General features: G+C 55.8%; 1 protein-coding gene across 1 annotated transcript in view; it reads right to left on the bottom strand.

Moving 5' to 3' along the window:
- DNAJB13 (DnaJ heat shock protein family (Hsp40) member B13) overlaps positions 1-14,654 on the bottom strand; it is a 58,688-nt gene that overhangs the window by 20,768 nt on the left and 23,266 nt on the right. The gene's annotated exons all lie outside the window — the stretch shown is intronic.

Consider the following 14,654-nt stretch of genomic DNA (forward strand, 5'->3'; position numbering starts at 1 on the left):
TCAGAATCCTGCTTTCATTTACCCAAAGCAGCTTGCAAATTGGAAGAACTCGTCTGATTGGTTGCTATGGGCAAATGTTAAGAAATGAAAGGGCTGAGTTTGTTGCTATGGGCCCCTGCCCCCTTTAGTCTGCCTTTGTCTACATACGGAGGCCGGGCACCAGGTATCGCCCCCATTTTTGTCGTATCCTCTCCTGTCATTATAGACTAGGAGGAGTCACTTATTTACAGTAAACTGCGTCCCATCCAGAACGTTCATTGAGACGCCTGAGTCTGGGGGTCACTGAGCTTTATGTCACCATAAAGGAGAGGTGGATATGGGGGGATTCCTGCCGAGATGGTGATGATGATGGTAATGGAAGGAGATGACCACCACCATCATCACCACCACCACCATCATCATCATCACCACCACCACTACCATCATCACCACCATCACCACCATCATCATCAACACCACCACCATCACCATCACAATCATCACCTCCACCACCACTACCATCATCACCACCACCATCATCATCACCACCACCACTACCATCATCACCATCATCACCACAATCATCACAACCACCATCATCATCAACACCACCATCACCATCACCACCATCACCACCACCACTACCATCATCACCACCATCACCACAATCATCACAACCACCATCATGATCATCACCACCACCATCACCATCATCACCATCACAATCATCACCTCCACCACAACCACTACCATCATCACCACCACCACCATCATCACCACCATCACTACCATCATCATCACCATCACCACAATCATCACCACAACCACCATCATCATCACCACCACCATCACCACCACCACTACCATCATCACCACCATCACCATCATCATCACCTCCATCACCACCATCATCACCACCACCATCACCACCACCGTCACCATCATCATCACCTCCACCACCATCATCATCATCAGCACCACCACCACTACCATCATCACCACCATCACCATCATCATCATCACCTCCACCACCACCATCATCATCACCATCACCACCATCATCATCACCATCACTATCACCACCATCATCACCACCACCATCACCATCACCACCATCATCACCACCACCATCACCATCACCACCACCGTCACCATCATCATCATCACCTCCACCACCATCATCATCATCAGCACCACCATCATCATCATCATCATCACTTCCACCACCACCATCATCATCACCACCATCATCACCACCACCACCATCACTATCACCACCATCACCACCACCACCACCATCTTCATCATCATCACCATCATCACGCCACACCATCACCACCTTCATCACCATCATCATCACCACCACACCATCATTACCACCACCACCACCACCACACCATCATTACCACCATCACCACCAAGATCATTATCACCTCCATCACCACAATCATCATCACCACCACCATCATCATCACCACCACCAAACCATCATCACCACCACCACCATCACACCATCATCACCACCATCACCACAATCATCATCACCACCACCATCATCATCGCCACCACCACACCATCATTACCACCACCATCATCATCACCACCACACCATCATTACCACCACCATCATCATCACCACCATCACCACCACCATCACACCATCATCACCACCATCATCAACACCACCACCATCACCACCACCACTACCATCATCACCACCACCACCACCACCATCACCATCATCATCTCCACCACCATCATCATCACCACCATCATCATCATCATCACCACCACCATCATCACCTCCACCACCACCATCATCATCATCACCACCATCATCATTATCATCACCACCACCACCACCATCACCACCACCATCACCATCATCATCACCACCACCACCATCTTCATCATCACCATCACCATCATCACACCACACCATCACCACCACTACCATCATCATCACAGCCACCACACCATCATTACCACGGCACCATCACCACCACCATCATTATCACCACCACCACCATCACACCATCATCACCACCATCACCACAATCATCATCACCACCACCATCATCACCACCACCACAATCATCACCACCATCCTCATCGCCACCACACCATCATTACCACCACCACCATCATCATCATCACCACTACCATCATCACCACCACCACCATCATCATCACCACCACTACCATCATCATCACCACCACACCATCATTACCACCATCACCACCACCATCATCACCACCACCATCACTATCATCATCATCATCTATCCAACTGTAAACACCCAGGTGTGAGCAAATAAAGGGGGCTTCATACTCAGGTCTATGGGGGCACTTGGGTGACTGAATCCCACAGGGCACCTCTTCAACTTGATCTCCTTCTCGCCTTCCAGGAGCTCTTTTTATTTTTCGGTCTTGTTTTTTGCTTCCATTTTGGGGTCCTCACGACTTTCTGATGTTTTTTATTTAATGTTTCATGGAATGATGGAAAAGCAGTGATCTGCTATTTAGATTTTTTTTGTTTGGCGATCACCTTATGTCATGAATAATCTGATATTTTATTCGCTCGGACAGTGACACGTGGCAAAACCAAATATCATCATTATTTTTAGATTTTTTTTAATGTTTTTAGAAAAGTGGAGAACTTTTATATATATCTCTGCGTTTTTAGGGTTTTTTACATTTTTTCTTCCTCCACCGGAGGACCGTGAACTGGCACATATCATTGGTGCTGTAATACTATGGTGTCTTGTAAATGTACAGATCGCCTATGAAGTTCAGCCACAAACAGGGCCGGACTGGCCATCTGGCAATTCTGGCAAATGCCAGAAGGGCCTTTCTGGTTGTGGGCTGCCTTGTCTGCCACCTTTTTAACTGAACAGGTGTTCTCAAGACACCCATACTGTTAAGAGTTGTGATGGAGCACAAAGTCACTGACTCCGTCACTTACCCCAGCAGGCCACAGGTATCATTAGAAATATTGGTCCTGTAGCAAATCTTGCTTTCCTCCATCCAGGGTAATATTAGTAATATGTCCCATCTGGTGCTTTGGGACGGGGACAGCATGGGCCTGTGTGATTTCAAATGCCAGGGCTGAATTACAGTCCCAGTCCGTACCTGGCCACAAACATGGCGGACACATTGCACTTCAGTAGGTCTTTGGCTGCCAGGTCAGCGCCATCAACAACCCATTTTAACCCTTTAGATGCCGTTGTCACAAGGGCTAGAAGTATCTAAGGGGTTGACCTGCACCAGTCACAGAATTTGTTCTCCTAAGCCATCACCATACAATCACTATGCACTCGGAGGGTGGGCCCTGGACTCACTGGGCCCCGGGAGAATGGGCCGTGGACTCATTGAGCCCTTGGGAGGGTGATACCTGAACTCATTGGGCCCCGGAGAATGGACCCTGGACTCATTGGGCCCCGGGAGAATGGGCCCTGGACTCATTGGGCCCTGTGAAAATGGGCCCTTGACTCATCATGCCCAGGGAGAATGGGCCCTGGACTCATCAGGCCCCAGGAGGGTGGGGGTTGGCCCTGGATTTATTGGGTTCTGGGATGGTGGGCCATGGACTCATTGGGCCATGGTAGAATGGACCCTGGACTAATTGGGCATGGTAGAATGGACCCTGGACTAATTGGGCCCTGGGAGAATGGGCCCTGGACTCATTGGGCCTTGTGAAAATGGGCCCTTGACTCATCATGCCCAGGGAGAATGGGCCCTGGACTCATCAGGCCCCAGGAGGGTGGGGGTTGGCCCTGGATTTATTGGGTTCTGGGATGGTGGGCCATGGACTCATTGGGCCCCGAGAGAATGGACCCTGGACTAATTGGGCATGGTAGAATGGACCCTGGACTAATTGGGCCCCCGAGAGAATGGGCCCTGGACTTATTGGGCCCTGGACTAATTGGGCCATGGTAGAATGGACCCTGGACTCATTGGGCCATGGTAGAATGGGCCCTGGACTCATTGGGCCCTGGGTGGGTGGACTCAGGACTTATTGGGCCGCGGTACTTGCTCAGTATGGACGGTAGCTTGCGTTGGACCCTCTGAACAGACGGAATGGATTTCAGACTACTGTAGACTCCAACAGACAAAGCAGCTAGCTGGAGTCGTGGATTACAGCGGTGCTTTACAGACCCACAGATGGTTTCAGTCTTAGTAATTACCTATAATCTGGCACCTTGCTGGTCATGAACACGCCGGGTTATTGGAATTTTACATCTGACGTTCATAGATATACCCATGGACCGTTCTGTGGTCGGTACAGGGTTAATGTGCAGGCTGCAGTCATAGTGATGCAAGCTGTTTACTGTAAGGTTACACCATCCCTGAGAGGATGCTATCCCTGCTCTGCCATTGGCTGCATCAGGCGGGGGCGCTGTCCTGCTCCTCCAATGGGAGACTGCCTGAGATCCAGTGGACTCCATGGATTGGAATCTACTGTACCTGCCACAATGTAACACTCAGGTTAACCCCGTCACTGCCATAAATCGTCCTATAATGTAAAATGCACACAAAAACAAGAGGAAATCATACAAACGCCAGGCAGATGTCGTCTTTGGTCAGATTTGAACCCAGGACCCCAGCGCTGAAGCTCAACCACACACTGAGTGTATGACGCCGTCTGACCCAAATTTAAAGGGGAACTCCTTATCCCCAGAATATAGGGAGCATGGCGCTCAGTGATGCCCAGATGCCGCAGGGGACCCCACCCAGGGTCGTGGTTTCGGTTTTGCTTGCCAGAAAAATGACCCCTCAGGCAGTGAGTGTTTCGCCAGGAGGCAGCGGGGTCCGCAGGTCCTCGCCTGTTTTTGGCCACTTTCAGATACTTTAAATGGTCACATATTGGGGACCAGTTTGCATTTCTGTGGAAAGAGACCGGACCCCCGAACCCTTCACAGAAGAAAATGGAAATAGATGTCCTGATTCTAAAGACGCTGTAGAGACTGGGGAGACGATGTGACATGTAAAGCACAGGGGATATAAAGGGACAACACCTTATAGTGCAGAGCAAGACAAGTGACTGCAGGACACCAGGGACTGAGACATGCAGCCACCAGACACCAGGGACTGAGACATGCAGCCACCAGACACCAGGGACTGAGACATGCAACCACCAGACAGCAGGGACTGAGACACGCAGCCACCAGAGAGCAGGGACTGAGACACGCAGCCACCAGACACCAGGGACTGAGACATGCAACCACCAGACACCAGGGACTGAGACACGCAGCCACCAGACACCAGGGACTGGGACACGCAACCACCAGACACCAGGGAATGGGACACGCAACCACCAGACACCAGGGAATGGGACACGCAACCACCAGACACCAGGGAATGGGACACGCAGCCACCAGACACCAGAGAATAGGACACGCAACCACCAGACACCAGGGAATGGGACACGCAACCACCAGACACCAGGGAATGGGACACGCAGCCACCAGACACAAGGGAATGGGACACGCAACCACCAGACACCAGAGAATAGGACACGCAACCACCAGGGACTGAGACATGCAGCCACCAGACACCAGGGACTGGGACACGCAGCCACCAGACACCAGGGACTGGGACACGCAACCACCAGACACCAGGGAATGGGACACGCAACCACCAGACACCAGGGAATGGGACACGCAACCACCAGACACCAGAGAATAGGACACGCAACCACCAGGGACTGAGACATGCAGCCACCAGACACCAGGGACTGGGACACGCAGCCACCAGACACCAGGGACTGGGACACGCAGCCACCAGACACCAGGGACTGAGACATGCAGCCACCAGACACCAGGGAATGGGACACGCAACCACCAGACACCAGGGAATGGGACACGCAGCCACCAGACACCAGGGACTTGGACACGCAGCCACCAGACACCAGGGAATGGGACACACAACCACCAGACACCAGGGAATGGGACACGCAGCCACCAGACACCAGGGAATGGGACACGCAGCCACCAGACACCAGGGAATGGGACATGCAACCATTAGACACCAGGGAATGGCACACGCAGCCACCAGACACCAGGGACTGGGTCACGCAACCATCAGACATCAGGGAATGGGACACGCAACCACCAGACACCAGGGACTGGGACACGCAACCACCAGACACCAGGGACTGGGACACGTAACCACCAGGGACTGGGACACGCAACCACCAGACACCAGGGACTGGGACACGCAACCACCAGACACCAGGGACTAGGACATGCAGCCACCAGACACCAGGGACTGAGACATGCAGCGACACCAGGGAATGGGACACGCAACCACCAGACACCAGGGACTGGGACACGCAACCACCAGACACCAGGGGCTGGGACACGCAACCACCAGACACCAGGGACTGGGACACGCAACCACCAGACACCAGGGACTGGGACACGCAACCACCAGACACCAGGGACTGGGACACGTAACCACCAGACACCGGGGACTGGGACACGCAACCACCAGACACCAGGGACTAGGACATGCAGGCACCAGACACCAGGGAATGGCACACGCAACCACCAGACACCAGGGAATGGGACACGCAACCACCAGACACCAGGGAATGGCACACGCAACCACCGGACACCAGGGAATGGGACACGCAACCACCAGACACCAGGGACTGGGACACGCAGCCACCAGACACCAGGGAATGGGACACGCAACCACCAGACACCAGGGAATGGGACACGCAGCCACCATACACCAGGGAATGGGACATGCAACCATTAGACACCAGGGAATGGCACACGCAGCCACCAGACACCAGGGACTGGGTCACGCAACCACCAGACATCAGGGAATGGGACACGCAACCACCAGACACCAGGGACTGGGACACGCAACCACCAGACACCAGGGACTGGGACACGCAACCACCAGACACCAGGGACTGGGACACGCAGCCACCATACACCAGGGAATGGGACATGCAACCATTAGACACCAGGGAATGGCACACGCAGCCACCAGACACCAGGGACTGGGTCACGCAACCACCAGACATCAGGGAATGGGACACGCAACCACCAGACACCAGGGACTGGGACACGCAACCACCAGACACCAGGGACTGGGACACGCAACCACCAGACACCAGGGACTGGGACACGCAGCCACCAGACACCAGGGACTGGGACACGCAACCACCAGACACCAGGGAATGGGACACGCAGCCACCATACACCAGGGAATGGGACATGCAACCATTAGACACCAGGGAATGGCACACGCAGCCACCAGACACCAGGGACTGGGTCACGCAACCACCAGATATCAGGGAATGGGACACGCAACCACCAGACACCAGGGACTGGGACACGCAACCACCAGACACCAGGGACTGGGACACGCAACCACCAGACACCAGGGACTGGGACACGCAGCCACCATACACCAGGGAATGGGACATGCAACCATTAGACACCAGGGAATGGCACACGCAGCCACCAGACACCAGGGACTGGGTCACGCAACCACCAGACATCAGGGAATGGGACACGCAACCACCAGACACCAGGGACTGGGACACGCAACCACCAGACACCAGGGACTGGGACACGCAACCACCAGACACCAGGGACTGGGACACGTAACCACCAGACACCAGGGACTGGGACACGCAACCACCAGACACCAGGGACTGGGACACGCAACCACCAGACACCAGGGACTGGGACACTCAGCCACCAGGGTATGGGGCACACAACCACCAGACACCAGGGACTAGGACATGCAGCCACCAGACACCAGGGAATGGCACACGCAACCACCAGACACCAGGGAATGGGACACGCAGCCACCAGACACCAGGGAATGGGACACGCAACCACCAGACACCAGGGAATGGGACACGCAACCACCAGACACCAGGGAATGGGACACGCAACCACCAGACACCAGGGACTGGGACACGCAACCACCAGACACCAGGGAATGGGACACGCAACCACCAGACACCAGGGACTGGGACACGCAACCACCAGACACCAGGGACTGGGACACGCAACCACCAGACACCAGGGACTGGGACACGCAGCCACCAGACACCAGGGTATGGGGCACACAACCACCAGATACCAGGGACTGGGACATGCAGCCACCAGACACCAGGGAATGGCACACGCAACCACCAGACACCAGGGAATGGGACACGCAGCCACCAGACACAAGGGAATGGGACACGCAACCACCAGACACCAGGGAATGGGACACGCAGCCACCAGACACAAGGGAATGGGACACGCAACCACCAGACACCAGGGAATGGGACACGCAACCACCAGGGACTGGGACACGCAACCACCAGACACCAGGGACTGGGACACGCAATCACCAGACACCAGGGACTGGGACACGCAGCCACCAGACACCAGGGTATGGGGCACACAACCACCAGACACCAGGGACTAGGACACGCAACCACCAGACACCAGGGACTGGGACATGCAACCACCAGACACCAGGGTATGGGACACGCAGCCACCAGACACCAGGGACTGGGACAGGCAACCACCAGACACCAGGGTATGGGACACGCAACCACCAGACACCAGGGAATGGGACATGCAACCACCAGACACCAGGGACTGGAACACGCAACCACCAGACACCAGGGAATGGGACATGCAGCCACCAGACACCAGGGAATGGGACATGCAGCCACCAGACACCAGGGTATGGGACACGCAACCACCAGACACCAGGGAATGGGACACGCAGCCACCAGACACCAGGGAATGGGAAACGCAGCCACCAGACACCAGGGAATGGGACACGCACCCACCAGACACCAGGGAATGGGATACGCAACCACCAGACACCAGGGAATGGGACATGCAGCTACCAGACACCAGGGAATGGGACATGCAGCCACCAGACACCAGAGAATGGGACATGCAGCCACCAGACACCAGGGTATGGGACACGCAACCACCAGACACCAGGGAATGGGACATGCAGACACCAGGGAATGGGACATGAAACCACCAGACACCAGGGAATGGGACACGCAGCCACCAGACACAAGGGAATGGGACACGCAACCACCAGACACCAGGGAATGGGACACGCAACCACCAGGGACTGGGACACGCAACCACCAGACACCAGGGACTGGGACACGCAATCACCAGACACCAGGGACTGGGACACGCAGCCACCAGACACCAGGGTATGGGGCACACAACCACCAGACACCAGGGACTAGGACACGCAACCACCAGACACCAGGGACTGGGACATGCAACCACCAGACACCAGGGTATGGGACACGCAGCCACCAGACACCAGGGACTGGGACAGGCAACCACCAGACACCAGGGTATGGGACACGCAACCACCAGACACCAGGGAATGGGACATGCAACCACCAGACACCAGGGACTGGAACACGCAACCACCAGACACCAGGGAATGGGACATGCAGCCACCAGACACCAGGGAATGGGACATGCAGCCACCATACACCAGGGTATGGGACACGCAACCACCAGACACCAGGGAATGGGACACGCAGCCACCAGACACCAGGGAATGGGAAACGCAGCCACCAGACACCAGGGAATGGGACACGCACCCACCAGACACCAGGGAATGGGACACGCACCCACCAGACACCAGGGAATGGGATACGCAACCACCAGACACCAGGGAATGGGACATGTAGCTACCAGGGAATGGGACATGCAGCCACCAGACACCAGAGAATGGGACATGCAGCCACCAGACACCAGGGTATGGGACACGCAACCAACAGACACCAGGGAATGGGACACGCAGCCACCAGACACCAGGGAATGGGATACGCAACCACCAGACACCAGGGAATGGGACATGCAGCTACCAGACACCAGGGAATGGGACATGCAGCCACCAGACACCAGAGAATGGGACATGCAGCCACCAGACACCAGGGTATGGGACACGCAACCAACAGACACCAGGGAATGGGGCATGCAGCCACCAGGGAATGGGACATGCAACCACCAGGGAATGGGACATGCAGCCACCAGACACCAGAGAATGGGACATGCAGCCACCAGACACCAGGGTATGGGACACGCAACCACCAGACACCAGGGAATGGGACATGCAGACACCAGGGAATGGGACATGAAACCACCAGACACCAGGGAATGGCACACGCAACCACCAGACACCAGGGAATGGCACACGCAACCACCAGACACCAGGGAATGGGACACGCAACCACCAGACACCAGGGACTGGGACACGCAGCCACCAGACACCAGGGAATGGGACACGCAACCACCAGACACCAGGGAATGGGACACGCAGCCACCATACACCAGGGAATGGGACATGCAACCATTAGACACCAGGGAATGGCACACGCAGCCACCAGACACCAGGGACTGGGTCACGCAACCACCAGACATCAGGGAATGGGACACGCAACCACCAGACACCAGGGACTGGGACACGCAACCACCAGACACCAGGGACTGGGACACGCAACCACCAGACACCAGGGACTGGGACACGCAGCCACCATACACCAGGGAATGGGACATGCAACCATTAGACACCAGGGAATGGCACACGCAGCCACCAGACACCAGGGACTGGGTCACGCAACCACCAGACATCAGGGAATGGGACACGCAACCACCAGACACCAGGGACTGGGACACGCAACCACCAGACACCAGGGACTGGGACACGCAACCACCAGACACCAGGGACTGGGACACGCAGCCACCAGACACCAGGGACTGGGACACGCAACCACCAGACACCAGGGAATGGGACACGCAGCCACCATACACCAGGGAATGGGACATGCAACCATTAGACACCAGGGAATGGCACACGCAGCCACCAGACACCAGGGACTGGGTCACGCAACCACCAGACATCAGGGAATGGGACACGCAACCACCAGACACCAGGGACTGGGACACGCAACCACCAGACACCAGGGACTGGGACACGCAACCACCAGACACCAGGGACTGGGACACGCAGCCACCATACACCAGGGAATGGGACATGCAACCATTAGACACCAGGGAATGGCACACGCAGCCACCAGACACCAGGGACTGGGTCACGCAACCACCAGACATCAGGGAATGGGACACGCAACCACCAGACACCAGGGACTGGGACACGCAACCACCAGACACCAGGGACTGGGACACGCAACCACCAGACACCAGGGACTGGGACACGTAACCACCAGACACCAGGGACTGGGACACGCAACCACCAGACACCAGGGACTGGGACACGCAACCACCAGACACCAGGGACTGGGACACTCAGCCACCAGGGTATGGGGCACACAACCACCAGACACCAGGGACTAGGACATGCAGCCACCAGACACCAGGGAATGGCACACGCAACCACCAGACACCAGGGAATGGGACACGCAGCCACCAGACACCAGGGAATGGGACACGCAACCACCAGACACCAGGGAATGGGACACGCAACCACCAGACACCAGGGACTGGGACACGCAACCACCAGACACCAGGGACTGGGACACGCAACCACCAGACACCAGGGACTGGGACACGCAACCACCAGACACCAGGGACTGGGACACGCAGCCACCAGACACCAGGGTATGGGGCACACAACCACCAGATACCAGGGACTGGGACATGCAGCCACCAGACACCAGGGAATGGCACACGCAACCACCAGACACCAGGGAATGGGACACGCAGCCACCAGACACAAGGGAATGGGACACGCAACCACCAGACACCAGGGAATGGGACACGCAGCCACCAGACACAAGGGAATGGGACACGCAACCACCAGACACCAGGGAATGGGACACGCAACCACCAGGGACTGGGACACGCAACCACCAGACACCAGGGACTGGGACACGCAATCACCAGACACCAGGGACTGGGACACGCAGCCACCAGACACCAGGGTATGGGGCACACAACCACCAGACACCAGGGACTAGGACACGCAACCACCAGACACCAGGGACTGGGACATGCAACCACCAGACACCAGGGTATGGGACACGCAGCCACCAGACACCAGGGACTGGGACAGGCAACCACCAGACACCAGGGTATGGGACACGCAACCACCAGACACCAGGGAATGGGACATGCAACCACCAGACACCAGGGACTGGAACACGCAACCACCAGACACCAGGGAATGGGACATGCAGCCACCAGACACCAGGGAATGGGACATGCAGCCACCAGACACCAGGGTATGGGACACGCAACCACCAGACACCAGGGAATGGGACACGCAGCCACCAGACACCAGGGAATGGGAAACGCAGCCACCAGACACCAGGGAATGGGACACGCACCCACCAGACACCAGGGAATGGGATACGCAACCACCAGACACCAGGGAATGGGACATGCAGCTACCAGACACCAGGGAATGGGACATGCAGCCACCAGACACCAGAGAATGGGACATGCAGCCACCAGACACCAGGGTATGGGACACGCAACCACCAGACACCAGGGAATGGGACATGCAGACACCAGGGAATGGGACATGAAACCACCAGACACCAGGGAATGGGACACGCAGCCACCAGACACAAGGGAATGGGACACGCAACCACCAGACACCAGGGAATGGGACACGCAACCACCAGGGACTGGGACACGCAACCACCAGACACCAGGGACTGGGACACGCAATCACCAGACACCAGGGACTGGGACACGCAGCCACCAGACACCAGGGTATGGGGCACACAACCACCAGACACCAGGGACTAGGACACGCAACCACCAGACACCAGGGACTGGGACATGCAACCACCAGACACCAGGGTATGGGACACGCAGCCACCAGACACCAGGGACTGGGACAGGCAACCACCAGACACCAGGGTATGGGACACGCAACCACCAGACACCAGGGAATGGGACATGCAACCACCAGACACCAGGGACTGGAACACGCAACCACCAGACACCAGGGAATGGGACATGCAGCCACCAGACACCAGGGAATGGGACATGCAGCCACCATACACCAGGGTATGGGACACGCAACCACCAGACACCAGGGAATGGGACACGCAGCCACCAGACACCAGGGAATGGGAAACGCAGCCACCAGACACCAGGGAATGGGACACGCACCCACCAGACACCAGGGAATGGGACACGCACCCACCAGACACCAGGGAATGGGATACGCAACCACCAGACACCAGGGAATGGGACATGCAGCTACCAGGGAATGGGACATGCAGCCACCAGACACCAGAGAATGGGACATGCAGCCACCAGACACCAGGGTATGGGACACGCAACCAACAGACACCAGGGAATGGGACACGCAGCCACCAGACACCAGGGAATGGGATACGCAACCACCAGACACCAGGGAATGGGACATGCAGCTACCAGACACCAGGGAATGGGACATGCAGCCACCAGACACCAGAGAATGGGACATGCAGCCACCAGACACCAGGGTATGGGACACGCAACCAACAGACACCAGGGAATGGGGCATGCAGCCACCAGGGAATGGGACATGCAACCACCAGGGAATGGGACATGCAGCCACCAGACACCAGAGAATGGGACATGCAGCCACCAGACACCAGGGTATGGGACACGCAACCACCAGACACCAGGGAATGGGACATGCAGACACCAGGGAATGGGACATGAAACCACCAGACACCAGGGAATGGGACATGCAACCACCAGGGAATGGGACACGCAGCCACCAGACACCAGGGAATGGGACATGCAACCACCAGGGAATGGGACATGCAGCCACCAGACACCAGGGACTGGGACATGCAACCACCAGGGACTGGGACATGCAACCACCAGACACCAGGGACTGGAGAATATGCATAATTGATAACTGATTGGGGAAGATTATGAAGTTATAACCAGAAATCTGCCTGAAGTATCCCAAAATTTAGCGCCAGTCCTGGACTTTTTGTAAAGTGTGAGGAGCTCGGGTTGGACAGGACATGGCCAAACACGCCAAAAAAACTCATCATAATTTACGCCACAAAGGTAACATAAATTATGGCAGTAATATTCGCCAGCACCTGCCTCACTGACAATTCAAAGATGCATCAAATTCATTAAAGAGACACACGCCTCTTAATAAATTTGTTGTATCTTCAGCTCTTCATTCATGAAGACTGACATAAAATAATTATACAATAAATATTACATATATATTCCTAGAATGTAAAAAACAAAGAACAGGAAAGACTGTGACCCTGACACCTCAGGAGACTCATTACTGCCGCCTGGTGGTCTCTCCCGGTACTGCAGCCTGCCAGGTCTGACATTCTGTAATTTCACCACTTTATTATACTGTGTATATTATTTATGTTTTCAGTTATGAGGAACTCCAAGTATCAAGAATAGTCTGCACCTGCTACTTGTCAACCTAGGCACCCTATGCTGAGCTTTGTAGTTCTCCCATGTGGTCTGTTGCTGACATTGCAGCATATCAGTTATGTAACCACTGGCACCGGCTGCATGGAGAGGAGGGTAGATAATGGGAGTTGTAGGTTTAGGATGGAGAACAGGACAGGATAATAACTGAGAAGGGAGGAGTAAAACTTTGATTAAAGTTATAATAGGGAGACACAATACAAGGCAGTGATGTGAAGGGTTAACTGG

Source organism: Dendrobates tinctorius, unplaced genomic scaffold, assembly GCF_039654945.1.
Source record: "Dendrobates tinctorius isolate UK_male_01 unplaced genomic scaffold, ASM3965494v1 ptg000157l, whole genome shotgun sequence".
Classification (NCBI taxonomy): Eukaryota; Metazoa; Chordata; class Amphibia; order Anura; family Dendrobatidae; genus Dendrobates; species Dendrobates tinctorius.